The sequence below is a fragment of the Pongo abelii genome, chromosome 2, assembly GCF_028885655.2.
Source record: "Pongo abelii isolate AG06213 chromosome 2, NHGRI_mPonAbe1-v2.0_pri, whole genome shotgun sequence".
Lineage (NCBI taxonomy): Eukaryota > Metazoa > Chordata > Mammalia > Primates > Hominidae > Pongo > Pongo abelii.
In genome coordinates, this window is record NC_085928.1 from 188,960,077 (window position 1) to 188,986,729 (window position 26,653).

General features: G+C 40.0%; 1 long non-coding RNA gene across 1 annotated transcript in view; it reads right to left on the bottom strand.

Moving 5' to 3' along the window:
• LOC129058738 (uncharacterized) overlaps positions 1-26,150 on the bottom strand; it is a 45,440-nt gene extending 19,290 nt beyond the window's left edge. Inside the window, exon 1 of the long non-coding RNA XR_008524072.2 lies at positions 25,833-26,150. This is a non-coding gene — a long non-coding RNA (uncharacterized LOC129058738). The remainder of the gene's footprint in view (positions 1-25,832) is intronic.
• Positions 26,151-26,653: the final 503 nt, after the last annotated feature.

A 26,653-nucleotide genomic window follows, 5' to 3' on the forward strand; every position in this document is an offset into this window, starting at 1 on the left:
ACTGCAGCCTCAACCTCCCAGGCTTAGGCAAGCCTCCCATCTCAGCCTCCCTAGTAGCTGAGATCACAGGCACACCCCCGCCCCCCAACTTCTGGCTAATACTTTTATTTTTGTAGAGATGTGGTCTTCCTATGTTGCCCAGGCTTTTTTTAAAAAAGTATTGCCAATATGAAAGATTTCTAAATGTTAACTCGTTGTTTTGGTTTATTTTTTCATTTTTTACTACTGTTGAAGGCAAATATTTTTCATAGGATTATTGGTATTTGTATTTCCTTTTTGTGAATTATCTGTTTATATTCTTTGCTCACTTTTCTACTGTAATATTTGTTTTCTAATTTACTTATTAAAACCCCGCATATGTAAAAGAGATTGATTTTGGTTTGTCATGTATTCTATGGCTGTTATTATTGATAGTATGTTTTAAAACCTGTTTGAAGCAATCTGGGGAGTGTTTCAAGATGGGCAGGCCTATGCAAACCTACCCCAAAGTCCAAGGAGACTGAAAGTCCAAAGAAAAGAGACTGATGTATCCAGTTCCTTAGAAAGAAACATTTAATAACAACTTGCTAACAGAAGCTATGTCTGTGTCTCAGGTGGTAGTGAGACAAGATGGAGGATCCCTACACCGTTATCCCTCAGACCCAGGGCTTCTATACCATAGAGAAGCGGTGGTTCAGAAGGAATGTGTAGGACAGCTGAAGTACGATAACACCAAGGTTGCTTGACCTAAAGGCAGGATTTACATTAAGTATGTGCTTTTACACAAGGAACAATAGGTAAACTGGAAATCTGAGAGGCCCTCCCAGAACAGCGGCTAGTCAGAAGCCAACATGATGGATTCGCTCCCAAGATGGAATTGCTTTGGCCTCTACTGGGAGAACAGAAACTTCATTTTCATGTAGATCACCCAATTTTTCTTTCTTCCCTGAAGTAAGATATTGACCATATTTTATTCAAGTTTTTATTGCTTAATATTTTTACATTTACTTCTCCAATATACTAAGAATTTATTTGATTTATAGCAAGAACTAAAATATAATTTTCCCTCTATTTAACAAGTCGCTCAAGCACTACTTACAAAACAATGCAGCCTTTCTCTAGTGATTTGAATGTTACTTCTATCATATGTGAAATTATTTTATTGTTTTGTCTGCTTCCAGGCTTTCTATTCTATTCTACTGGTCTGACACTTACTAATTATTTTAGTTTTAAAATATGTATTAATACGTAGCTGTAAGACACCTTCCATCCCCTCCATTCATCATTACTGTTCTTTATCAACATTTTCATGACTATTCTTATTTATTCACTTTTCATGTGAAATTCAGAATAATTTTGTCCAAACTCCCACTAACATTTCCATCAAAACATCACTAAATCTATAAATTAACTTTCCTATCACAAGACATGGTATGTCTTTTTCATTTATTGGTTTCTTACTATCTCGAAATTTTGCAATTCTGATCAGATCACATTATTATTATTTATTTATTTTGGGGGACAGTTTTGTGCTCTGTCACCCAGAATGAAGTACAGTGGTGCAATCAAGGCTCACTGCAGTCTCAACCTCCTGAGCTCAAGTAATCCTTTTACCTCAACCTCCTGAGTAGCTGGGATTACAGGCTCATGCCTCCACATACAGCTATTTTTTTTTCTTTTGTAGTGATGGCTCTCACTGTGTTGCCTAGGCTGGCCTTGAACTCCTGGGCTCAAGCAATCCTGCTGCCTCGGCCTCGCAAAGTGCTGGCATTGCAGGCATGGCCACCATGCCCAGCAGTTTTCTTGTTGGTGAGTCTAACAAGCGGTTTATTGATTTTGTTAATTTTTCTAAACACCAATTTTTCATTCTGTTGCTTCCTTTTATTTTTTAGTCTCTATTTCATTTAGTTCTGCTCTGATCTTTATTATTTCTTTCCTTCTGCTAGTTTGAGGTTGGTTTGTTCTTGCTTTTCTACTTCCTTGAGGTGCATCATTAGATTAAGTATTTGAAATCTTTCTACCTTTTCGATGCAGATGTGTATTGCTATAAAATTCCTTCTTAGCATTGATTTTGCTGTATCCCATAGGTTTTGGTAAGTTGTGTTTCAAATTTCATTTAAGATTTTATTAATTTCCTCCTGAATATTTTCCTTGACGCAGTGGTCACTCAGGAATACATTGTTAATTTCCATGTATTTCTATAGTTTCTAAAATTCCTCTTGTTGTTGTTTTCTAGTTTTATTCCATTGTGGTCTGAGAAGATATTTGATATGATTTTGATTTTTTTGAATTCTTGAGTTTGCTTTGTGTCCTAACATCTTTCCCATCCTGGAGGATGTTCCATATGGTGGTGAGAATTCTGCAGCTGTTGATGCAATATTCTGCAAATGTTTGTTACATCCATTTGGTCTAAAGTGCAATGTAAGTCCAATATTTCTTTGTTAATTTTCTGTCTAGATGATTTGTATAACAATCAGAGTGTGGGGCTGAAGCCCCAACAATTATTGTATTGAAGTCCATGTCTTCCTTCACATCTAATAATATTTGCTTTATGTATCTGGGTACTCCAGTGTTAAGTGCATATATTTTTTTCATAGCAACCTTTTAAACAATGCATGCATGTTTAGAATTTTATTCTCTTGCTGAATTGATTCCTTTGTCATCATGTAATTACTTTCTTTCTCTTTTTTGCTGTCTTTTACACAAAGTCTATTTTTATCTGATATATATACATATAGCTACTCCTGCTTGCTTTTGGTTTTTATCTGCATGGAATACTTTTTTCAACACCTTTATTTTCAGTCTGTATGTGTCTTTACAGGTGAAATGAGTTTCTTATAAGCAGCATATAGTGGGGTCATGTTTTTACATTCATGTATCCAGTCTATATATTTTAAATGCAAAGTTTAATCTGTTTATGTTCAAGGTTATTATGTGAAAGTTTATTTCTATCATTTTATTAAATGACAGATAATACAAAGCAATATCTCTGATTGTTTTGCATATCCCTTCTTCTTTTTTTTCTCTCTGTTATTGTTTATCATTGTGTTTTGGTGGTTTTCCCATAGTGTTAACATTTGTGTTGTTTCTCTTCCTTGTTTGTGTATTTTCTCTACCCATCATTTTTATAATGTCAGATGTTTTCATGATGGTAAATAATCTTCCTTTACTTCCAGGTATCGAACTCTCTTCAGCATTTCTTATAGGACCAGACTAGTGGTGATGAATTCTCTTGGCTTTGTTTGTCTGGGAAAGACTTTCTTTCTCCTTCATTTATGAAGGATAACTTTGTTGGATATAACATACTTGGCTAGCAGTCTCTTTTCTTTCAGCACTTTGGATATATCAGATGGTGTGTGCATGTTGGTGCCAGCTGTCCTGGTGGTGGCAAGGTATATAGGCCCAACCTCAGGCCCCCAGGAGGAGAACTCAGGTTCCAACAGTGGTAAAATGAGACAGGCAATCCCCAGGTCCCTAGACTGCATGCTCTGGCACTCGGGGAGGGGCAGACAAAGCTGGGATGAGTGGGTTTGTCTTCCTTGCTTTCAATATTTCCCATCACTTTTCTGCTGAATTCCAGTGTTCTCTTTGAATTACCCATCTGAAATATAATTATCTACTCACTAGTTTGGTTCTCCTTATTGCTCAATGCATATTTCTTTTTCTTTTTTTTTTCCTCGATGCATATTTTTGAATGAGTTGAAGAATCCGAGTGGTCACCACCAGCCTTAGGACTCTGGGAAATCTAAACTTTATTACTTATAATAAACTTCAGTTGATAAGCATATGAAATGTTTAAAGAATATCACAAACCAATGTATCAGCAAATGAATATGTATGAATTAAATGAAAATGAACAGAAATAAAGAATGCTAGGGATACAGGTAAAAATATTACAAAAACTTAGCCATCACCACATGCTAAAACTCTCTCAGAGTTAACTAAATTAACATACTGGAAACAAGCAAACTAAGATGCAATAAGGTTTAAATGTACGTCAGCATATAATTGAAATTAGGGGAGAGAAAAAGCTAGTCTACAATATGTTTGATTGCCACACTCAGGGAAAATGTAGTAAGCACTTATTAAGTATCAGGCAGTATTGGGGAATTTCCTATCAGTTATTGCAGTGGATAGCCACGTAACACTCTGGGGTAGTTATGACACAGGTTTTGCCGATGAGGAACCAAAAGTTCTGAGAGTTTAACTTACTCATGTTAACTGAAAGTCTGTAACTGGAAGATCTGAGGTTTAACTTGGGTCTAATGCCAACATCTACACGTTTTCCACTACACCATTGACCTTTCAGATCTTTAAGGAATAAGAAAAGGTATTTGGAGAAAAATGATAATAATAATAAATAAAAGTGTAATTCAACTTTCCAAGCATTTAACAGATAAAAATACAGTTTAGCAATTTCCTTTAGAGTTAACATTCTATAAACTTGAAATTCCATCTCTTTAAATGCGTTTACAATCCCTTTCCCTCACAGTGGCTTCTCTTTCAGGTTCAAGACTTACCACCTCAAAAATGAATAAATCTCACTTAAAGTACCAAAACTTTGGAGGTTTCTCCTTTTAATAATTCCAGCAATAAGTTAATTTAAGCATTAAAAGAACATGTTATTTTCATTTTCTTTACTTTTAAAACAAAACATTCTCTCTAACCAGTGTGGGCCCCCTACATCAAGGTTACCTGTTGTTTGTTCAAAATGCAGATCTCTGAACTCCATCCCAGGTTTCTTAAAGCAAATCACTTAGGGTGAGGCTAAAAAATTCCTGTTTTGAGCAGGCACCCCAAGGATCTTAATGCACACTGAATTTTGGGAACTACAACCTCAATCTCAAGAGTTCATGAAGCCAAAAGAGCACTCTCAGTGTCTTCAGAACTTATCTTTTATTATTCATTCTTACTTTATCTTTTGTACCATCAGATGAGTTAAATTAAATGATAAATGCCTAAATACGTAGTCCAGTGTCTGGCTCCTAGAAGACATTGAAAGAAAAAAAAAGTAGCCATATCTAAATCTCCTTTCTATTGAAAGGTTTCTAGAGATAATTGTCACAAGTGAAGAGCTTTCAGTTTTGTTCCATAAAAAAAGGATGATCTAGTAATACTATGGCAAACAATTTTTTGACAAAACCAAATACAAAAAACAGCCACAACTGGGAAGTAAAAAAAAAAAAATGCAATTTTACTTTCCAACATTTTCTTTTTTTTTTTCAGTTTTACATTTTCTTTTTATTATTATACTTTAACTTCTGCGATACATGTGCAGAACATGCAGGTTTGTTACGTAGGTATACACGTGCCATGGTGGTTTGCTGCACCCATCATCTACATTAGGTATTTCTCCTAATGCTATCTCTCCCTTACCCCCCAACCCCCCGACAGGCCCTGGTGTGTGATGTTGCCCTCCCTGTGTCCATGTGTTCTCATTGTTCAACTCCCACTTATGAGTGAGAACATGCGGTGTTTGGTTTTCTGTTGCTATGTTAGTTTGCTGACAATGATGGTTTCCAGCTTCATCCATGTCCCTGCAAAGGAATTGAACTCATTCTTTTTATGGCTGCACAGTATTCCATGGTGTATATGTACCACATTCTCTTTATCCAGTCTATCATTGAGGGCATTTGGATTGGTTCCAAGTCTTTGCTATTGTGAATAGTGCTGCAATAAACATATGCGTGCATTTGTCCTTATAGTTGAATGATTTATAATCCTTTGTGTGTATACCCAGAAATAGGATTGCTGGGTCAAATGGTACTTCTGGTTCTGGATGCTTGAGGAATCGCCCCTCTGTCTTCCACTATGGTTGAACTAATTGACACTCCCACGAACAGTGTAAAAGCATTTCCATTTCTCCACATCCTCTCTAGCATCTGTTGTCTCCTGACTTTTTAATGATCACCATTCTAACTGGCCTGAGATGCTATCTCATTGTGGTTTTGATTTGCATTTCTCTGATTACCAGTGATGATGAGCTTTTTTTCATGTTTGTTGGCTGCATAAATGTCTTCTTTTGAGAAGTGTCTGTTCATATCCTTCGCCCACTTTTTGATGGGGCTGTTTGTTTCTTGTAAATTTGTTTGAGTTCTTTGTAGATTCTGGATATTAGCCCTTTGTCAGATGGATAGATTGCAAAAATTTTCTCCCATTCTGTAGGTTTCCTGTTCATGCTGATGATAGTTTCTTTTGCTGTGCAGAAGCTCTTTAGTTTAATCAGATCCCATTTGTCTATTTTGGCTTTTGTTGCCATTGCTTTTAGTGTTTTAGTCATGAAGTCCTTGCCCATGCCTATGTCCTGAATGGTATTGCCTAGGTTTTCTTCTAGGGTTTTAAAGGTTTTAGGTCTTACGTTTAAGTCTTTAATCCATCCTGAGTTAATTTTTGTATAAGGTGTAAGGAAGGGATCCAGTTTCAGTTTTCTGCATATGGCTAGCCAGTTTTCCCAACACCACTTATTAAATAGGGAATCTTTTCCCCATTGCTTGTTTTTGTCAGGTTTGTCAAAGATCAGATGGTTGCAGATGTGTGGTATTATTTCTGAGGACTTTGTTCTGTTCCATTGGTCTATATATCAGTTTTGGTACCAGTACCATGTTGTTTTGCTTACTGTAGCCTTGTAGTATAGTTTGAAGTCAGGTAGTATGATGCCTCCAGCTTTGTTCTTTTTGCTTAGGATTGTCTTGGCTATATGGGCTGTCTTTTGGTTCCATATGAAATTTAAAGTAGTTTTCTCTAATTCTGTGAAGAAAGTCAATGGTAGCTTGATGGGGATAGCATTGAATCTATAAATTACTTTGGGCAGTATGGCCATTTTCATGATATTGATTCTTCATATCCATGAGGATGGAATGTTTTTGCATTTGTTTGTGGCCTCTCTTATTTTCTTGAGCATTGGTTTATAGTTCTCCTTGAAGAGGTCCTTCACATCCCTTGTAAGTTGTGTTCCTAGGTATTTTATTGTCTTTGTAGCAATTGTGAATGGAGTTCACTCATGATTTGGCTCTCTGTTTGTCTATTATTGGTGTATAGGAATGCGTGTGATTTTTGCACATTGATTTTGTATCCTGAGACTTTGCTGAAGGTGCTTATCAGCTTAAGGAGATGATGGGGTTTCCTAAATATACAATCATGTCATCTGCAAACAGAGATAATTGACTTCCTCTCTTCCTATCTGAATACACTTTATTTCTTTCTCTTGCCTGATTGCCCTGGCCAGAACTTCCAATACTATGTTGAATAGGAGTGGTGAGAGAGGCCATCCTTGTCTTGTGCTGGTTTTCAAAGACAATGCTTCCAGTTTTTGCCCATTCAGTATGATATTTGCTACGGGTTCGTCATAAATAGCTCTTATTATTTTGAGATATGTTCCCTCAATACTAGTTTATGGGGAGTTTTTAGCATGAAGGGGTGTTGAATGCATCTATTGAGATAAGCATGTGGTTTTTGTCATTGGTTCTGTTTATGTGATGGATTACGTTTATGGATTTGTGTACGTTGAACCAGCCTTGCATCCCAGGGATGAAGCTGACTTGATCGTGGTGGTTAAGCTTTTTGATGTGCTGCTGGATTCAGTTTGCCAGTATTTTATTGAGGATTTTTGCATCAATGTTCATCAGGAATATTGGCCTGAAATTTTCTTTTTTTGTTGTTGATGTGTTTCTGCCAGGTTTTGGGATCAGGATGATCCTGGCCTCATAAAACAAGTTAGGGAGGAGTCCCTCTTTTTCTATTGTTTAGAATAGTTTCAGAAGGAATGATATCAGCTCCTCTTTGTACCTCTGGTAGAATTCAGCTGTGAATCCAAAAATCTAGAAGAAATGGATAAATTCCTGGACACATACACCCTCCAAAGACTAAACCAGGAAGAAGTCGAATCTCTGAATAGACCAATAACAGGTTCTGAAATTGAGTTAGTAACTAATAGCCTACCAAACAAAAAAGCCCAGGACCAGACAGAATCCAACATTTTCTTTTCCATTACTCACACACATATGTATACACACTTTTAGCTTGTTTGTCTGTTTGCTTACTTCAATTTTGTTTCCTGATTAAAGTTTTTAAATATAATAAGTTTGCATATTACATCCTTGAATTAGACACACCATACTTCCATCCCTCCACAGATCTGTATTCTTGCCTCTGTTGAGGTAAGTCTGTTGTGAGTCTGTCACAGTGGGATGGTTATGAGATTATAAAAGCTGAAGATACCAGGATTAAATTACTTTTGTCAAATCCAGACAAAACAGGACCAGGAAGGCTAAGAAGGGAGGCTCATGCTTACATGTCTAAGATAAGAACTGTTCCCAAAGACTTTCTAAAAACCTTTCATGTCATTCATGCCTCTTTTCTTTTGGTACAGATTATCACCAGATATTCTTTAGAACTGCAATAATTCATAAAAAAATGTTCTTGGAAGAGCATTTGCCTAGTAATGGCATCTCCATAGATGAACTGACAGCAACTCTAACTTTGAACCTCTAGATCGAATGAACTCAGTTTCTAAGCAGCTTATGTAAATCTACTTTTCTGCAAATAAAAGCTCCCTTTATCCTTCCCTCACTGAATGCACTAGTGACTTGCCATTTCACACATTCCAAAGTATAATCCTGATTTCTATGCCAGAGTAAAGCCAACATATTTAGAGATAATTTTCTCTAGTGCCTTTTTTTAGGTTGACAAGATGATAAAAAGATTTCCACAGACATCAATGATATAAAGTTTCTTCAATGGTAGAGAATATAAAAATTTCAAAGATGCTACAAAGCAGGTGTAGGGGAACCAAAAATGACTTCCCTCTACCCTTCTAGGTTCTTTAGCTGGGTTACAAATTAAATCAATGTGAGGCAGATTAATATGAGAAAAAATGTATTACATACATATGCATGGGAATTCCACAAAATATGAGACTCCAAGAAAACTTACACGGTGCCTGAAATAAAGAAAAGAATAGGCACTTGGGGCTTCTGAAGTGGTGGTGATACAAATTATGTGATGATGAAGGGAGGAATTGTATGGTGAATAAAGGTTGTCTTGTTATGTAGATAAAAAGTCTCTCAGGTAATAAAAGGTGTCTCTGAGTAAAACTGCCCTTGCAAAAGTTATGACAGTAAGAGACACTTGACAAAGCTGACTCCACCTTGCTTCTAACTTCACAAGCTATCTTTGCTTATTCCTGGGCATAGGCCAAGCTAACTATGGTAAGGATTTAGTTTATAGTTTAACTTTAAAACAAAAATAACTGTCCCTTCCTGAAACTACCCCTCCTCCTGGTTTGGGGACTGAAACTGTCTGTGTAAAATTAATGAAAGGCTACAAGGTTAGAATTATGAAAAAAGCCTGAATTCTGCTAAGACCTATGCATAGTTAAGTGATAACCAGCCACTGTTTCCTAGCTTGCTTACTGCTCACCAGTTATGCAGCCAGGGGTCACAAGATTTGTAACTTCCCCAGTCTCTCCTATAGATAACATCACTATTGTAAAACCTAAGATAGGTCTTTGAGATTTTTTTACAATTTTGCATTCTGGCAAACTGATTAATGCCACCTGGACCTGTGACTCAACTGATTCTGCAAACTCCATGCAGAAAGTGACTCAGCATGCAAACATAATTCCAACACTTCCATGACTTCATCCCCAACCATTCAGCAGCACCCATTCCTTAGTCCCCTGCCCATTAGATTATCCTTAAAAACCCTAGGCTTTGAGCTCTTGGGGAGGAAGATTTGAAAAATATTTTCCATCCTTCTGCTCAACTGCCTTGAGATAATTAAACTCTTTCTGTTGCAGCACTGCTGTCTCAGTGTCTTGGCTTTATCTGTGCACTGAGCAAAAAAGAACCTGTTGGGCTGTAACATGAGTAGCTCTCAGAAGAATAGGTGACACTCTGGCAAAGTCTGTCTGTGTGTTGTGTCTCCTTCTGTGATCTGAGTTAATCCTCCCTGGTTGAGAAGATTCCCAGAGAAGTAATTCATGACAATTGAGTTGCTCTTTGAGAATTCATCTTTAGACACTTAAGGGAAGTTCAGAGAAAGTTCCCCCTGCATTTGCTGTTCCCCAAGTGCCCTCAGTTTAAAGTAATGACCACACCAAAGCAGCATATTTTGATGTGGCATTTTTGGAACTCATTCACAGGCAACTAACTTCCTAGATAGAAACAAAACTTCCTAGATACCCATATATTCCACAGGGAAATGCACTACTGTGAATAAACCACTGCGGGGGTCTGTCCTGCAGACTCTGACCTAACGACAAATGAATGAAGTATACTGACACACAGATATTCTGCTTTGCCAGTTCAGCTGAGCATCCGGGCCACTTAGTCACAGCCACAGCCTCGATCAGTCAGCAAGACTTGCATTTATTCAGTAGAGATTAATTGACAAAGGTCGTGAGTAAACACCAATAGAGAGTAATTGACACTGTGGACCTCTTGAGTAGAAAGCAATTAAGCACCCACGGTAGATCAAAGGTTAGTCTTAGGACCACATGAATAAACAAACTATTTAGGTAAACTACTCTACCTTCCTTTGTACCCACTTTAAGCTATTTACTCAAGGTAAGGATTAGGTTGCCTTCAGCCACAACCTTATCCTGAGACTTTTGCAAAAGGCTTCAGGCCTTCCAAGAAGTTTTGTGGCCTATAATTTTCCCTACCATCCTGACTTAACCCCAACAAACCAACTTCCTGGGGATGAGAATTTCCTATATATGAGTCATTTTTTTTCCATTCTCATGAAGATCTAATGCCTATTTGTTCTGGAAAACACTCAGGTTATGCCTGACTACAAGGCACCCCAAACGCTTCCTAGGGGTTCACAGCAATTCTGGGAGAAGCAAAGGTCCTTTTTCCAGAAGCATGCTTTCCCAGAGTGAGACTTCTGGACAGTTTGAGGTTCATTCCTACACCTGTCATTTCCAAAACATGTAAGATGCTCAGGTACTGTGGTTTCTGGAAGTGCTGTGTGGAAAACCAATAGAGAAATGATGCAATTTGGAAAAAGTAGAAGGTGGATTGCCAAGTACTTGATAATACATAAAGAGGCAGACATAGCATTACTGATACTGTAGTAGTGTATTAGTCTATTCTCACACTGCTATAAAGAACTGCCTGGAACTGGATAATTTATAAAGAAAAGAGATTTAATTGATTAACAGTTCTACATGGCTGTGGAGGCCTCAGGAAACTTACAATCATGGTGGAAGAAAAAGGAGAAGCAAGTACCTTCTTCACAAGGCAGCAGGAAAGACAGAGCAGGGGAAATCACCACTTATAAAACCATCAGACCTCATGAAAACTCACTCAGTATCACAAGAACAACATGGGGGAAACTGCCTCCATTATCCAATCACCTGCCACCAGGTCCCTCCCTCGACACATGGGGATTACAGTTTGAGATGAGATTTGGGTGAGAACACAGAGCCAAACCATATAATTCCACCCCTGACCCCTCCCAAACCTTATGTCCTCACATTTCAAAACACAGTTATGCCTTTCCAACAGTCCGCCAAAGCCTGAACTCATTCCAGCATTAACCCAAAAGTCTAAGTCCAAAGTCTCATCTGAGACAAGGCTAGTCTCTTTTACCTATCAGCCTGTAAAATCAAAAGCAAGTTAGTTATTTCCAAGGCAAAATGGGGGTACAGGCATTGGATAAATGTTCCCATTCCAAATGGTAGAAATTGGCCAAAACAAAGAGGCTACAAACCCCATGAAAGTCCAAAATCCAGCAGGGCAGTCATTCAGTCTTAAAGCTCCAAAATAATATTCCTTGACTCCATGTCTCATATCCATGGCAGGCTGATGCAAAGGGTGGGCTCCCAAGGCCTTGGGAAGCTCCACCCCTGTGGCTTTCCAGGGTTCAGCCCCTGCAGCTGCTCTCATGGACTGGCATTGAATGCCTGTGTCTTTTCTGGGCACATGATGCAAGCTGTCAGTGGATCTATTATTCTGGGGTCTGGAGGATGATGGCTGTCCTCTCATAGCTCCAGTAGGCAATGCCCCAGTGGGGATTCTGTGTGGGGGCTCCAACCCCATGTTTCCCTTCCGCACTGCCCTAGCACACATTCTCAATGAGGGCTCTGCTGCTGCAGCAGACTTTTGCCTGGACATCCAGGCATTTCCATGCATCATCTGAAATCTAGGCAGAGGTTTTCAAACCTCGATTTTTGACTTCTGTGCACCCACAGGCCCAACACCACGTGGAAGCCACCAAGGCTCAGGGTTTGCACCCTCTGAACCAATGGCCAGAGCTATACCTTGGTCCTTTTTAGCCACAGCTGGAGCTAGAGCAGGTGGGACACATGACACCAAGTCCCAAGGCTGCACAGAGGAGCAGGACCCTGGGCCTCACCTACAAAACCATTTTTCCCTCCTAGGCCTCCAGGCCTGTAGTAGGAGGGCCTGCCACAAAGATCTCTGAAATGCCCTGGAGACATTTCCCCATTGTCTTGGCAATTAACATTTAGTTCCTCATTACTTATACAAACTTCTGCAGCCAGCTTGAATTCCTCCCCAGAAAATGGTTTTTCTTTTCTACTATATGGTCAGGATGCAAATTTTCCAAGCTTTTACACTCTATCATCTCTTGAATGCCTTGGTGCTTAGAAATTTCTTCTGCCAGATACCCTAAATCATCTCTCTCAAGTTCAAGGTTCCACAGATCTCTAGGGCAGGGGCAAAATGCTGCCAGTCTCTTTGCTAAAGCCTTTTGCTTTAGAAAAGTTCCAAACTTTCCCACATCTTCCTGTCTTCTTCTGAGTCCTCCAAACTGTTCCAACCTCTGTCTGTTACCCAGTTCCAAAGTCACTTCCATATTTTTAAGTATCTTTATAGTAGTGCCCAAACTCCTGGTACCAATGTACAGTATTAGTCTGTTCTCACACTGCTATAAAGAACTGCATGAGACTGAGTAAGTTATAAAGAAAAGAGGTTTAATTGACTTACAGTTCTGCATGGCTGGAGAGGCCTCAGAAACCTTACAGTCATGGCAGAAGGTGAAGGAGAAGTAAGTACCTTCTTTACAAGGCAGCAGAAAACAGAGAGAGAGCAGGGGAAACTTCCACTTATAAAACCATCAGATCTCATGAGAACTCACTTGCTATCACAAGAATAGCATGGGAGAAACCACCCCCATGATCCAATCGCCTCCCACCAGGTCCTTCCCTTGACACATGGGTATTATAGCTCAAGATGAGATTTGGGTAGGGACACAGAGCCAAACCATATCAAAGAGGTTTGGAAAAACAAAACCAAGACAAATTTACCCTCCTACTTCATATTCTCACTCCCTAGGCAAATTTAAATTGGGTCATTGCTTCCTATAATCATATTGGCTGGCTTTGTCTCCTGCTTCATTAAAAAAATTTAGACCAACAGACAGAAACCATCTCAGCTTTATTTTCCCTATTTATGTATTTTCTACATTAGCTTCCCTTAACAAATCTGTACATTCTGCACATGTATCCCAGAACTTAAAGTATAAAAATAATAATAATAATAAAGAACTGGCAAGTCATAGTGATAAGAAGCATAGACTCCAAACGAGACCACCCGTCTACCTGACTACCCACCAGTTGTGTGATCTTGGGCAAATTACTCAACCTCTCTGTACCTCACTTTTCTAATATGTGCAATGAAGGTAACGATAATAATACATATCTCATAGCGTCCTTGTGAGAAAGAAAGGTTAACATTTACTAAATATTTTGAAAGCACCCAGAATAATGCCTGGCACATAATAGGTATAGGTCAGTGTTTGATATCATTATTCTAATCTCAGAAAATGAAGAATTCTTTTCTGTAGGTAAGCTCCTACACTTGCACCCCTGATGCCATTACCATCATCTCCAACAAGAGCTGGCTCTATCAGTGCCTTTTCCTCTAACTGCAATCTCTCACTCTCTTCTAGTGCCCGCTCTTTACCTTTAAAGGTGTGCAGGTGTGGAAGAATTAGGGAATGGCTCACAGAGGAAGGACAACTAAAACTATTCCCAGACCAAACTGAGGGTCAGGCTGCTTTTTCTCATGGCCCAATAACGAGATGCAGATGAACTGGCAAAGGAGGGAGTTTATTTCGGAAACTGGGTACAGGGAGAAGGCCTGGAAAATATCACCAGACCAACTCAAACTTACAAAGTTTTCCAGAGCTTATATGCCTTCTAAGCTATATGTCTACTTGTAAGTGTGCATTTGTCTAAAGACATAAGTGATTAACTTTTTAAAATCTATAATTAAGATCTGAGTCCTGAAGACCTTCCTCTGGAGCCTCAGTAAATTTACTTAATCTAAATGGGTCCAGGTACTGGGATATTACCCTTATCTTGTATCCTGCTAAATCATGGAGGTTTGGGAGTTCCTTCAGACCCCAATAAACTTGTTTGTGGAGGCCTGGGGAGTTTCTCAGATCCCCAGTAAAACTTGTTTAATTCTAAATGGGTCCTGTTAAGAACTCATTTGTTATCTTGTCAGGCTTCAAGGCCCAGGAAAAGCCTAGGCAAAACTCTTGGTGGGCTTTTTTTACATTCCAGCCTTTGTATAGGGCACTGCCTCTTTCAGTTTTTAATATTTAACTTAACCACTCAGTCAGTGCTGAAACAGTTGTTATGGAGGCCTGCCTATGCAGCCTTTAGGGAGACCTGGCCTGCCACAAAACCAGCCTTGAAGACTGAATAGGATTTTGCTTGATAGAAAAAGAGGCAGCCTGGAATCAGTGGATAGTTGAGGGGATGGGATTTCAGGCAAGAGAAACAGCACTAGCAAATAGCTTTGATATTGCATGGAGTATTTGAGGAGTTGCTCAGGGTAATAGTTCATAGAAGACCTGGGACTAGTTCCTAAATGTGAGTCTCTAAGGCAGATCACAACCTCAAATGCCTATAGGGTCATGAAGGTAAACTGAGTCAAGTAAGCTGGTTAAGAAAACAGGGAAGGGATGGGTTCCCACCTAAAAGCAAAGGCTTCAACAGGGGCTTAACTGCAGGCAGTTTATTTTAGGAAGTGTTCCCAAGAAATTAGAGTGAGGGACTGAAAAGAGCAAAAAGGAGAAGAGGAGAAAGCCAGTCCAAGGGTGAATGTGGATCAGGTTACTGCTGTGGAAAACTGAAGCTCTATTCCAAGGGGTGCTGTGAGAAGCTATGTAGGATATTCCTTGGAAACATCCATCTGAGACATAAGAGTGGGGAGTATTTATCAGCTGTTATCAACTGACTCTTCATCCTTATTACCCAGGGGTTAGCCCATAGGGTATTCATTTCTCACACTTCCCAGTTTGCATGTTCATCAGAAAGGCTGGTGAATTCCTACGTGCAACCCACCCTGAAGTAGCAGAGGAAGCTCTAGGGGAAAAAGCAATATTTACAAAGTGAAACGGCAGCTCAATTAAGAAAGTAGCCCTAGGGGAGTCCAATACAGGGAGGACTGTTGCAAAATGGAAGAGAGCTCATGCCCCTCCCGAAGAGTGTAGCCACAACTTATTTCACCTGACCTATACAGAATGTTGGCCAACATGACCAGAAATCCAAATTTATTTATTAAATCCCTTGACCTTAATCTCTTGGTGATAAATTCTAATTTTTCTAAAACACTGTAGGGCTAGGCAAAACATATCTGCCAGCCAAATTCAGACCTAAGCTGCTGGTTTGTGACCTCTGCCAATAGAATTTAAAGTTCAGGCAATGAGAAACCAACAGAAGTTTTTAAGCAAAACAATGTCATGACTGGATTTTACTTGGAAGTACTCCCCCTTTTCAAGTTTGTCCACCTTCAAATGCTTTGCTTTTACTCTTTAGCCCATCGGTCCATGAAATCCAAAGGTGGCAATCACATGCAGTAGGACAGTTATGAGGTAGCAGACAAATCTCTCTTCAAATCCAGCATAGCCAGAGTTTTCCTAACTGGTAGTGACTTTGCAAAGTCCTTGAGCCCAAAGATGAATTTCCTGTTTTCCTCCTCAATTACCAAGTGATAAAATGATGACCATATGCAAAGAAACATTAAGCTCTCATTCTCTTTCCGTGGTCCACTAAGAAAGACTTGGTAGGAGGGCATATCGAAGAAACGTACGATGGCATTAGACAACAGTCATTCTGAGAGTGTCCATCTGCCGAACAGAATGGATACTTCCTGCGGCTCTTCCTAATAGCTTGAACCCAGTGGCTGGATTCTGTCCCGCCAGCTTTCTGAGAGAATTCCTACTGAACCAAATTCATCAGTCTTCCTGCACTGGTAGAGGAAGGAAAGTGAGAAGGAACAGCATCTCACTCAGCAAATGAAAATCCCTCAGGCTGCTGACTAAAGGCACTAGCTCTAAGAAGAAAAGGAATCCAAGTGCAAAAATAAGGCACATTCCTCACCCCCAGGAAAGGCCTCGTCCTTACAATGTTATCCATCTAAAACAGGAGATACATAGATGTTACTGCTTGCCTTTTAAAAATATAATTCTGATACAGCAGTGAACTCTTCAACTTTGGTACCTTGTTTCAATCCTCTGCAGTGTATTTTTAAGCTGTATCCTGAGTGAATAAATTCATAGCTAGGGTAACAAATGGAAGAGTTTAGCAAATCTGGGAGAGAGGTGAGAAAATGCAGTTACATAAGAAGCACTATAATTGATATTAAAAGCATAGGGTTTAAAATTCTTCAACAACGACAACAAAAAACTATATATGTAGAAATACATAGAAAAAGATTTGAAAGGATACACATTATGTCAATAATGCTATTTACCTCTGGGAAGGGGAAAGCAGGATTAGGGAAATAGGGAGTTAAAAGAGACTTTTCCCTTTCAAAAGCGTTTATTTGATGGTGAAGATGTATGTATGTTTACTTATGTGATTAGATATGAATTTAAGTAATGAAAAAAATGAACTTTCAGTTTTGAAGTTTCCATTTTGATATTTGAAATCCAGTTGTGACTTAACTGCTCTGTTCTACAATTCATGTGCAAAGATGTGGAGTGACTGGAGAGACTAATAATTGCTCAGAGACTCCACTGAAATATCAGGAATTTTCCCAGTGTTGATCACAATGACGTTGTAGTGTTGGGCAGAAGAGCCCCAACCACTGAATCAACACAATCCTGAGTTCTCTTCCTTTGTGTACTGAAAGTCCGTGCCATATCCAGGTGAGTGGGTGGCAGGTTTTCCTATGGCAGGGTCCAGACTGGATGCTGAAAGCAGACTGCTGCATATTCTCACTCAACATCAGGCAAAGGAACCTTACCTTCCTTCAGTGTCTTATTATTTCTTATGACTAATATATCCTTCTGACTTTCTGATAAACTGTACCATTTCATTCAAAATCTCAATGTCTGCTTAAGTGGAAAGGAAATTTTCCCACAAAAATTAAGTTAGATAATGTTAGTAAAGTGCTTATTAGATCACCTGATACATAGCTAGGGGCTTGCTAGTGTTTGTTCAGCTAAGAACTAATTATACTTAAAATAGGACAAAGCGTTTTGATAAGTTACTGGAAGTTCCATCTACCTACCTGCTCTAGCCCCTTATGGGTAAAACTGTTCTTTCTAGAGAGGCATCCCAATAAAAACCATGCGCCACACACACTGCAGCCATAGTAATTTCAGTCCAGTGGTCATGGCTACATATTAGAATCATCTAAGGAGCTTTTAAAAATCCCAGGAGGCCAGGCACGGTGGCTCACACCTGTAATCCCAGCACTTTGGGAGGCCAAGGTGGGTTGATCACGAAGTCAGGAGATCAAGACCAGCCTGCTAACACGGTGAAACCCTGTCACTACTAAAAATACAAAAAATTAGCCGGGCGTGGTGGCATGCACCTGTAGTCCCACATACTCGGGAGGCTGAGGCAGGAGAATCACTTGAACCTGGGAGGCAGAGGTTGCAGTGAGCCAAGATCACGCCACTGCACTCCAGCCTGGGCCACAGAGTGAGACTCTGTCTCAAAAAAAATAATAATAATGATAATAAATAAATAAATAATCCCTGGAGACCCAGGCACATCCTAGAGTAATTAAGTCAGAATCTCTGAAGGTATTCCCTGGCATAAGTTGTTTTGTCTTATTTTGGTTTTGAACTTCTTGGGTAATTCCAATTTGCTACTAAATTTGAGAACAACTGCTCAAACTTTAATAAGCCTATGGTTCACCTGGGGATCTTGAAAAAAATATAAGTTCTATTTCTATAAGGTCTTGAGTGGGTTCTAGGATGCTGCATTTCTAACAAGCTCCCAGGTGATGTAACAAAGACTTACTCTCATGCAAATATCTATGGAGATTATGTATCAAAACATTCATTGCAGTGTGGTTTGCAATAAGAAAATATTGAAAACCACCTAAATGTCTATGGACAGAGGATGAATTGTGGCATATTCAGACAATGGAACTCTATATAGCATTTTAAATAAATTATGGCTTCCTGTATCATCATACATAAATCTCATAAACAATGTTCCGAGCAAGGTGTCAGAGCCCCAGGAACAGAAAGTGGTTGACCTGTGGGTTGGTAAGAAGAATTTACCAATAACAGTATAGGTTTGAAAAGGAAAGTTTTATTAGATAGAAAGTACACTGCAGAAGAGCACAGCTGGGCACCTCAACAAGAGAGGACTGAGCACACCACTGTGGATTTTTCCTTTGTAGTATTTATGGGCCTTAAAGCAGGAGATTAAGGGTAATTCAGATCATATTACCCATGTAGCTCATGACAAATGATTACAATTTTGGGCATTTTGGTGCCTTAATGTCAGCAAGGGTTGCTCGATGAGTTTCTTTATGCATGCATTCTGGAGATGTATAGAAATTCTAGTTACTTATAAATTTTTGGAAAAGAAACCTGAAACCAGATGCTTGCTCTATATAATAGGGAAGTCTAATTACTTCTGAATTCCTGAGATCAGGAGTTTTGCCTCTGGCTGATCTGCTTCATGGCCACCAGGTGATCTTTGCTCTCCTCACAGTGTTGAGTATGGAGATCTCATTTACATTGATTTTGAAAGCATAAGCAACAATACTGTGTATTGTTTATAGATACCTATGGTATTAATACTGATATAAGCAGGAGACAGGAAATACCAGAGAGAAGATGGCAGTTCCCTGGCAAAGACCCCATCTTCAAGCCTGGATACCCATGGCCCTAAATGGGAACAGGCATTCCTGTTTTCACACCCAGAAAGTTGCCTTTTGGCCTCCCATGACCCCTATCCTGTACCCATATAAACCCTGACCCCAAGGCTCCAGAAAGAGAACAACAGACGAGCAGACAAACAGCAGAACAGCATGACAGAGAAGGAGAGAAGAGAAGGACCATCTGAACACCAAGAGGAGTTTGGCTAGGGATAATCAGAGAGGGGATCGGCCACTGGATGGCCAACCTCCAGGGGAAAATCATCCTCCCACTTCATCCCCCTTCCAGCTCCCCATCCATCCCGCTGAAAGCCACCTCCACCACTCAATAAAACCCCTACATTCACTCTTCAAGTTCGTGTGTGATCCAATTCTTCCAGGATGCTCATGCTCAGAATACGGAAAGCTATCACATTGGCTCTCTGCCTTTGCAAAAAGGCAGAAGGTCCTCTGAGCTGGTTAACACTTAGGCCATCTACAGACAGCAAGGCTAAAAGGGCGCATTGTAACACACGCCCACTTGGGCTTTGGGAGTCACAGACACCCACCCCTAGATGCTGCCATGGGGTTGGAGCCCAAAAGCACTCACCCCAGTTCCTGTGCCTACCATCTGTATGCTCCCTCTCCCTTAAGTGGTTTGAGCTCATGGTGGCAGAACAGAGAGCCATGCTTCTGTTGCACATCCTGTGAGGGGGCCCAGGGAACTCTCCCATTTCAATATAACAATATACATGGAAATAATAAACAGCAAACTCAAGATTGTGGGCTTATCTGGGAAGGGAGACAGGAGATTGATATGGAGAGGGGTGTAAAAGGGGCCTCAGCTAAATCTGTAATGTTTTGATTATTTTAAAAATAGAATATGGTAAATGTAGAATAAAATATGGCAGAATCTTAAGATTTGATAGTGCCGGGGAGCTCAGTAGTGATATATGTATGTTGATGTGCTTATCCTCAATACTTTTAAAGAAAATCAAGAATATTTCACATCAAAGTATACTTCTTTGACATATTTTGAGATGACTATTCAGAGGGCCTGCAAACACAAGAACCAGCCTGCAAAGCTGTCTTTTGTGGAAGAGATCTGCATCTGTAGAAGAAATAAAGTGAAGTAAACAATAGATTCAAACAGGCTTTTTCTGAAGCCCCCATTGCCCAGATCTGGGAAAAATTAACTGAGAACCAGATACCTTTAAAGGTTTTATAGAAACATCTACCACAGGCTCCCATCTCTTCTTCCTGAAAGCTGCTACCTGTGAGATCATCTGCATAACAAGACCACCTTTGCAGCACGCCTTGCCTCTTCTCTCCTTCCCATAATCTCTCATGTCACCATAACCTGTCTTGACAAGCTTCAAGCCCCTATTCTTTCTGTATTCTCGAGATAGTATAAAAGCACCAACCATCTGGCCATTTCTTTGAGTTTCTCACACTTTGTATAACTTCCACCTGATATGCACATTAATAAATTTGTATGTCCTTTTTCCCCTGTTAATCTGTCCATTATCAGTTTGTTTTATAGATTCAAATTAGTAAAATTTCATGGGAAATTTTTCAGCTTCCCTACAGTCTCGGTGTTGTCAGCAGGATAACAAATCACTCTGTTCTGGAGCCTATGGATGAGATTTTGGAGCAACTGATCAAAGCCAACAAAGAAAGGTGAGAAATGTTTTCCTGAGTCACTTTTATCGGATCTCTGTCTATGGCACTCAGGTCAAATGAGGGAAGTAAGAATCTGCCTTGCTCCCTTTCCAAGCTGGATTAACAGGAAAAAAATGTATCCAAACTAGTTCACTTATGGAATAAATAAATTGACTATACTTAAAATAAACATTTTTTAAAACTTTTATCTTAAACAGCTATCTTATCAGTATCTATGAAAAGATACAAAAGGAATATAGCCTTAGAAACTCCCTTGGCAAGATTTAAAAAAAAAAAAAAAAGAAGCAAAGCAGAAATCAGATTTAAACTTAAAATCCCCTGTAAGATTTGCAAAGAAGGACACTCCACCTAATAGTCTGCTAGTTAAGATTCTATACTTTCACCACTTCAGCCTAGGTCTGATTCCCATCAGGGAACCAGTGTCTTGGTGATGTAAGTCCTTTAACTCAGGAGGAAAAAAAAGAGAGAGAAACATTTATTAGGAAATTTATTTGGGCCAGGCACAGTGGCTCACACCTGTAATCACTGCCCCATGTGAGGCCAAGAGGGGAAGGTTGCTTGAGGAGTTCAAGACCAGACTGGGCAACACAGCAAGACCTCCCTTCAAAAAAAAAAAAAAAAAAAACACACACAAAACAAAAACAAAACAGGCATGGTGGCTTGCACCTGTAGTCCTACAGCTACTCAGAAGACTGAGGCAGGAGGATCCCCTGAGCCCAAGAGTTCAAGGATACAGTGAGCTACGATTGTGCCACTGCACTCAACCTGGGCAATAGAGAACCTGTTTCTAAAACTAAATAAATAAAAATTGGTGTAATATGTGTGTGATTCTTGACTTTTAGGGGCATCCATTTATTTATTTATTTTTTTTTTTTTTTTTTTTTTATTTATGTATTTGAGATGGAACCTCACTCTGTCACTCTGAGTATGGAGCGCAGTGGCACGATCTTGCCTCACTGCAACCTCCGCCTCCTGGGTTCAAGTGATTCTCCTGCCTCAGCCTCCTGAATACCTGGGATTACAGGCGCATGCCACCACACCTGGCTAATTTTTGTATTTTTAGTAGAGACAGGGTTTCACCATGTTGGTCAGGCTGGGCTCGATCTCCTGACCTCGTGATCCGCCTGCCTTGCCTTCCCAGATCCTTTTCCCTTCCATGGACAGCTTCTGGCCTGTCTTATTGATATTTTGTCTCTTTTAATCCTCCATCTATGGGGTATACAATTGTATGTACAATGTGTATGCTGATGGTCAGCTGAGAAGCTGACATCCTAGACAATATTGCTGGACAGAAATGTAGATTGTACCCCATTTGTAGCTACTAAAACTTTCCTTTCTTTGACCTTTCTTTGGGGTGGTTTTGCGAAGGTTGTGAGGACTGCTTTGTGCCTCTTAGAAGATGCCTCATGAGTCTTTGGTTAAGTCATAAAAGGCTTATTGGTTTTGGCTCTGAGTCACTCGGAAAATACCTTTGGTTTAAAAATCTGACAGTAAGAGATTTGAGAAGATTTTTTAAGAGCTCTGTAGGCAAAAGTCAGCTTAATAAAAAGCTGATATTCAGGCTATATATACATTTTTTTTTAATGGTCCATCTGCTTTTTTTCTTTTGGATCTTGTTTCTCCCTAAAAGTTTTCCTGTTGAATGAAACCTGTTGTAAAAAAGTTATATGTTCCATCCCTTTGTTCACTTTCTTTCTTGTTGGTATAATTTTTGCTGAGAAAAAAATGTAAAACTTAATTGTTTTTTGGAAGGTTTAAAATCTTTCCAAATGGTTGCTCTAAGACTTGTTTTCCCATTTACTTCTACTCCTTCCTTTTTTGTGGCATTCAATACCACATGAAGAGATCTAGAGGGGACTTCTGGTGGCCCTGAGACTGCTTGAAGAACACAGAGGCAGCACATACCCCTTTGTTAGTGAAATGAGAGAGTTCCCTGACCCCCTTCCAGGACATGTGACAGGGGTGTGGCTCGTCTATTGGGTTGCTGCTGCTGCTCAAACTCCTTATGGGATGGGGAGCATGTAGATGGACAGGCGCAGAAGCTGGAGCACTGGGTTTCAGACTCACAGCAGCGTCCAGGAGTGGGAGTCTGTGAGTCCCAGATCCCAAGTTGGCATGTGTTACAGTCCACTCTTTTAGCCTTGCCATCCACAGACGGCTTAATTGTTAACCAGTTCAGCAGACCCTCTGCTTTTTTGCAATGGCAGAGGGCCTGTGTGACAGCTTTCTGAATCCTGACAAGAGTCCAGCATCCCAGAAGAAGTGGGTCACACATGGACTTGAAGAATGGTGAATGTGGGGTTTTATTGGGTGGTGGAGGTGGCTCTCAGCAGGATAGATGGGGAACTGGAAAGTGTATGGAGTGGGAAGGTGATCTTCCCCTAGAGTTGGGCCATCCAGCAGCCAATTCTCCGACCGTCCCCAGCTGAACTCCTGACATTCCTTCTCTTCTCTCCTTCTCTACCGCTCTTCTGCTCTTCTATTCATCTGCTTATCTCCTGCTGGAGCAGGGGTTTGGGGTTTATATGGGTACAGGATAGGGGGTATGGTGGGCCAAAAGGCAACTTCTTGGGCATGAAAACAGGTATGGCTGTTCCCATTTAGGGCCGCAGGTATCCAGGCTTGAGGATGGGGCATTTGCAGGGGAACTGCCCTCTTCTACCCAGTATTTTCTTGTCTCCTGTCCATATCATTAGGGTCTTCTGTATTCCTCATGGAACCCCAAGAGTCCTGGGCAGGCTACTCTCAGGTCTAAAGCTCTACTCCGTTTTGCATTGAGTTTCCCAATCTCCTTGGCTTTTAGGAATACCAGGGGTTACTTTTTACTGTGAAAGAACACTTAACCTTTGGGTATTCGATGGCTGATAGGTCACTGCAGTTTTAGAGGTGGCTGACAGCTGTTCAGTGAATGGTTATTACTGAAATGAGACTAACTGTTTGAATATTTAGATAAGAAAAGCACAGTTTGGACACTTGCAGGCTGTAGGAACACTTGCTACCGAGGTATAAAATTCCCATGGGGGATAGGCTGATCACGGAGTGGGCTAATTGGCATTAGGTTTCCCAGTAGCCTCAAAGAAAATGTCCTTGCAGTGAGGTGCACTGTAGAATTGTTGCACAGCCTAGCCCCATGACATTTCCCTCTTGGCCTTTTGCCTCAGCTCTGGGGCACCTGGGATTCAGTGTAAAAATGGGATCCTTAGTTTCTGGGGATCTAGGTGCTCTGCCTTCCAGCTGCGCCTGCTTTCCACATAGAAAGCACTGGGCCCTGGAAACTACAAAAGCCTTGTAAGCCCTGTTCACTGCCCTGAGCTCCATGGTCTGGTAAAAACACAGAAACTAAATTGGAAGTTACGTATCTAACTAAAATTGGTCTCCTTATAAAGTATGTGATGAATTCCTATGATTTTGTGTTATCTTGATGTCTATTTTTAAACTTCTTCTGTGTCTGTAATGCACACCCAAACTTTTTCTTGAAAAAGCTTAAATTCTCTTTAGTTTGACAGTAAATTTGCTACCCTGTTTCCTTTAAACTTAGTAGGGACTTAAACCATGTGGCATAGATAAATTTTAACTTGTTACATTTACAGAGGCACAGTTTAATCCAACAGTCCTTTTAAACTAAGGAGTTTTACCTGTCTCATGGCAAAATTTTAAAATAAAATCTATAAAATCTGTGTTTGTCTGCATTTTTATGTATACATTTGTACATTTCTGTGTTTATATATTGTCTACATGGTACAAAATTGACATAAATGATCCCTCATAAATTCAGTAAATAAGTCCAAATGATTTTCAAGTTCACATGACTAGCAATCTTAGATAAATACAGCTAGTTTTTAAATTGTTGGTATAATAAAATAGAAATGTCTTCAGAATTTTAAGCATTTTTGCATGGGTCTACTGGTCAAACCAATTTATACTGTCTCTACTACATGTTTTAAAGTCATAAAACTTTTGCTTCTGTGATTTTTTTGACTTTATTTTTTGTACTTGTACAAATTTATGGGGTACATGAGAAATTTTGTTATATGTATATATTAGTGATCAAGTCAGGGTATTTAGGGTATCCACCACCTGAGTATGATACCCTTTTGCTAATACAGTCATCCTACTCTGCTATCAAACATTATAGAATAGATTATATATATATATAAAAAATATATTTTACTGTATGTTTGTACCCTTTAGCCTACTTCTCTCTATCCTCTCCAGTTTCCCTCTCCCTACCATTCCCTTCTCCCTACCAGTTCCTTCTCCCTACCATTCACCCTTGCCAGCCTCTGTTATGTGTTTTTGTACTATACCCCCATGTATTCAAATTACTTAGCTCCTACATTTTGATAATTATTTTTCAGTGTGCTAAAGCTATGTAGGCTGGCTTCTGGGCTCCCCCAAATCCTTGCATGCAACTTGCTGTGAGTTTATGTCCTTGATGTTGAGCCTTTAGATTGTAGAGTCTAGACAGGTGGCCATGGTGAGGCCTGGGGAAATATGTGTGTCCACAATGTCTGGGCTACAGAACAGAGCTAAGCCCAATATGGCCCCATCTTCCCTGGCCCAGCTTGGTCTCCTGGGCAAGTCAGGAAATGTTGAATCCTTCAGGCATTGTTATCACAGTTCTGTCCTCTGTCCTGGGCTCTCCATCTGGTACATAACAATGGAAATTTCTAACTTTCTTGGTTTTTCACTGGAAATGAGGGTTACTCATTAGTAGTAGTTAAAAGTATAGTTAATTTATATAATTTAAAATATTAGATATAAAGAAAACAATTCTGTATGGAAAATATACAAGATAGGATGTGTTTTTGGTAGGGAAGTTTATAAATAAGACATAAAGATGTAGTTTTTGTTCATGGAAATGCAATTCTGTCTAGTTTAGAGGTTATTTAAAGGTTATTTCACATTGAAGGAATAAAAGAAGAATGATATAGATAAAACAGAATGAGGATAGGAGGCAGAGTAAGATGGCAGAATAGAAGGCTTCACTGATCGTCCCCCCGAAAGGGACACCAATTTAACAACTATCTACACACCAAAAAGCATCTTCATAAGAACCAAAAATCAGGTGAGCACTCAAAGTACCTGGTTTTAACTTCATATCACTGAAAGAGGCACTGAAGAGGTAGAAAAAACAGTCTTGAGTTGCTGACACAAAATCCCTCCATCCCCCAGCAGTGGCAGCGCAGTGCAGAGAGCATTTCTGTATCCTGGGGAAAGGGAGAGCACAGCAATTGTGAGGCATTGAACTCAGTGCTGCCTTTCTTACAGCAGAAAGAAAAACTGGACCAAACTCAGCCAACACCCACCCACAGAGGGAGCATTTAAAACAGCCCTAGCCAGAGAGGTATTGCTGATCCCAGTGGTTGGAACTTGAGTGCCCACAAGCCTCACCACCATGGGCTAAAGTGCTCAGGAGATCTAAATAAACTAGAAAGGCAGTCTAGGCCACAAGGACTGCAACTCATAGGAGAGTCCTACTGCTGAGCAGGGCCCAGAGACAGTGGACTATGGGAGTATGTGACCTACTGAAACACCTACTAGGGCAACTAAGTCAGTGCTGGCATCACCTCTCCCCTAAACCCAGGTTGTACAGCTCAAGGCTCCAAAAGAAATCCCTTCCTTCCACTTGAGAGGAGAGGGAAGAGTGGGGAGGACTTTGTCTTGCATCTTGAATACCAACTCAGCCACAGCAGGAAAGGGCACCAAGTCAAGGTCGAAAGATCCCCATTCCAGCCCTAGCTCCCAGATAACATTTCTAGACACACCCTAGGCCAGAGGAGAATCAGCTGTCTTGAAGGAAAGAACCCAGACCTGGCAGCATACATCACCTGCTAACTGAAGAGCCCTTGGGTCCTAAACAACCAGCAGTATTACCCACATATTATGTTGAGGGCCTTGGGTGA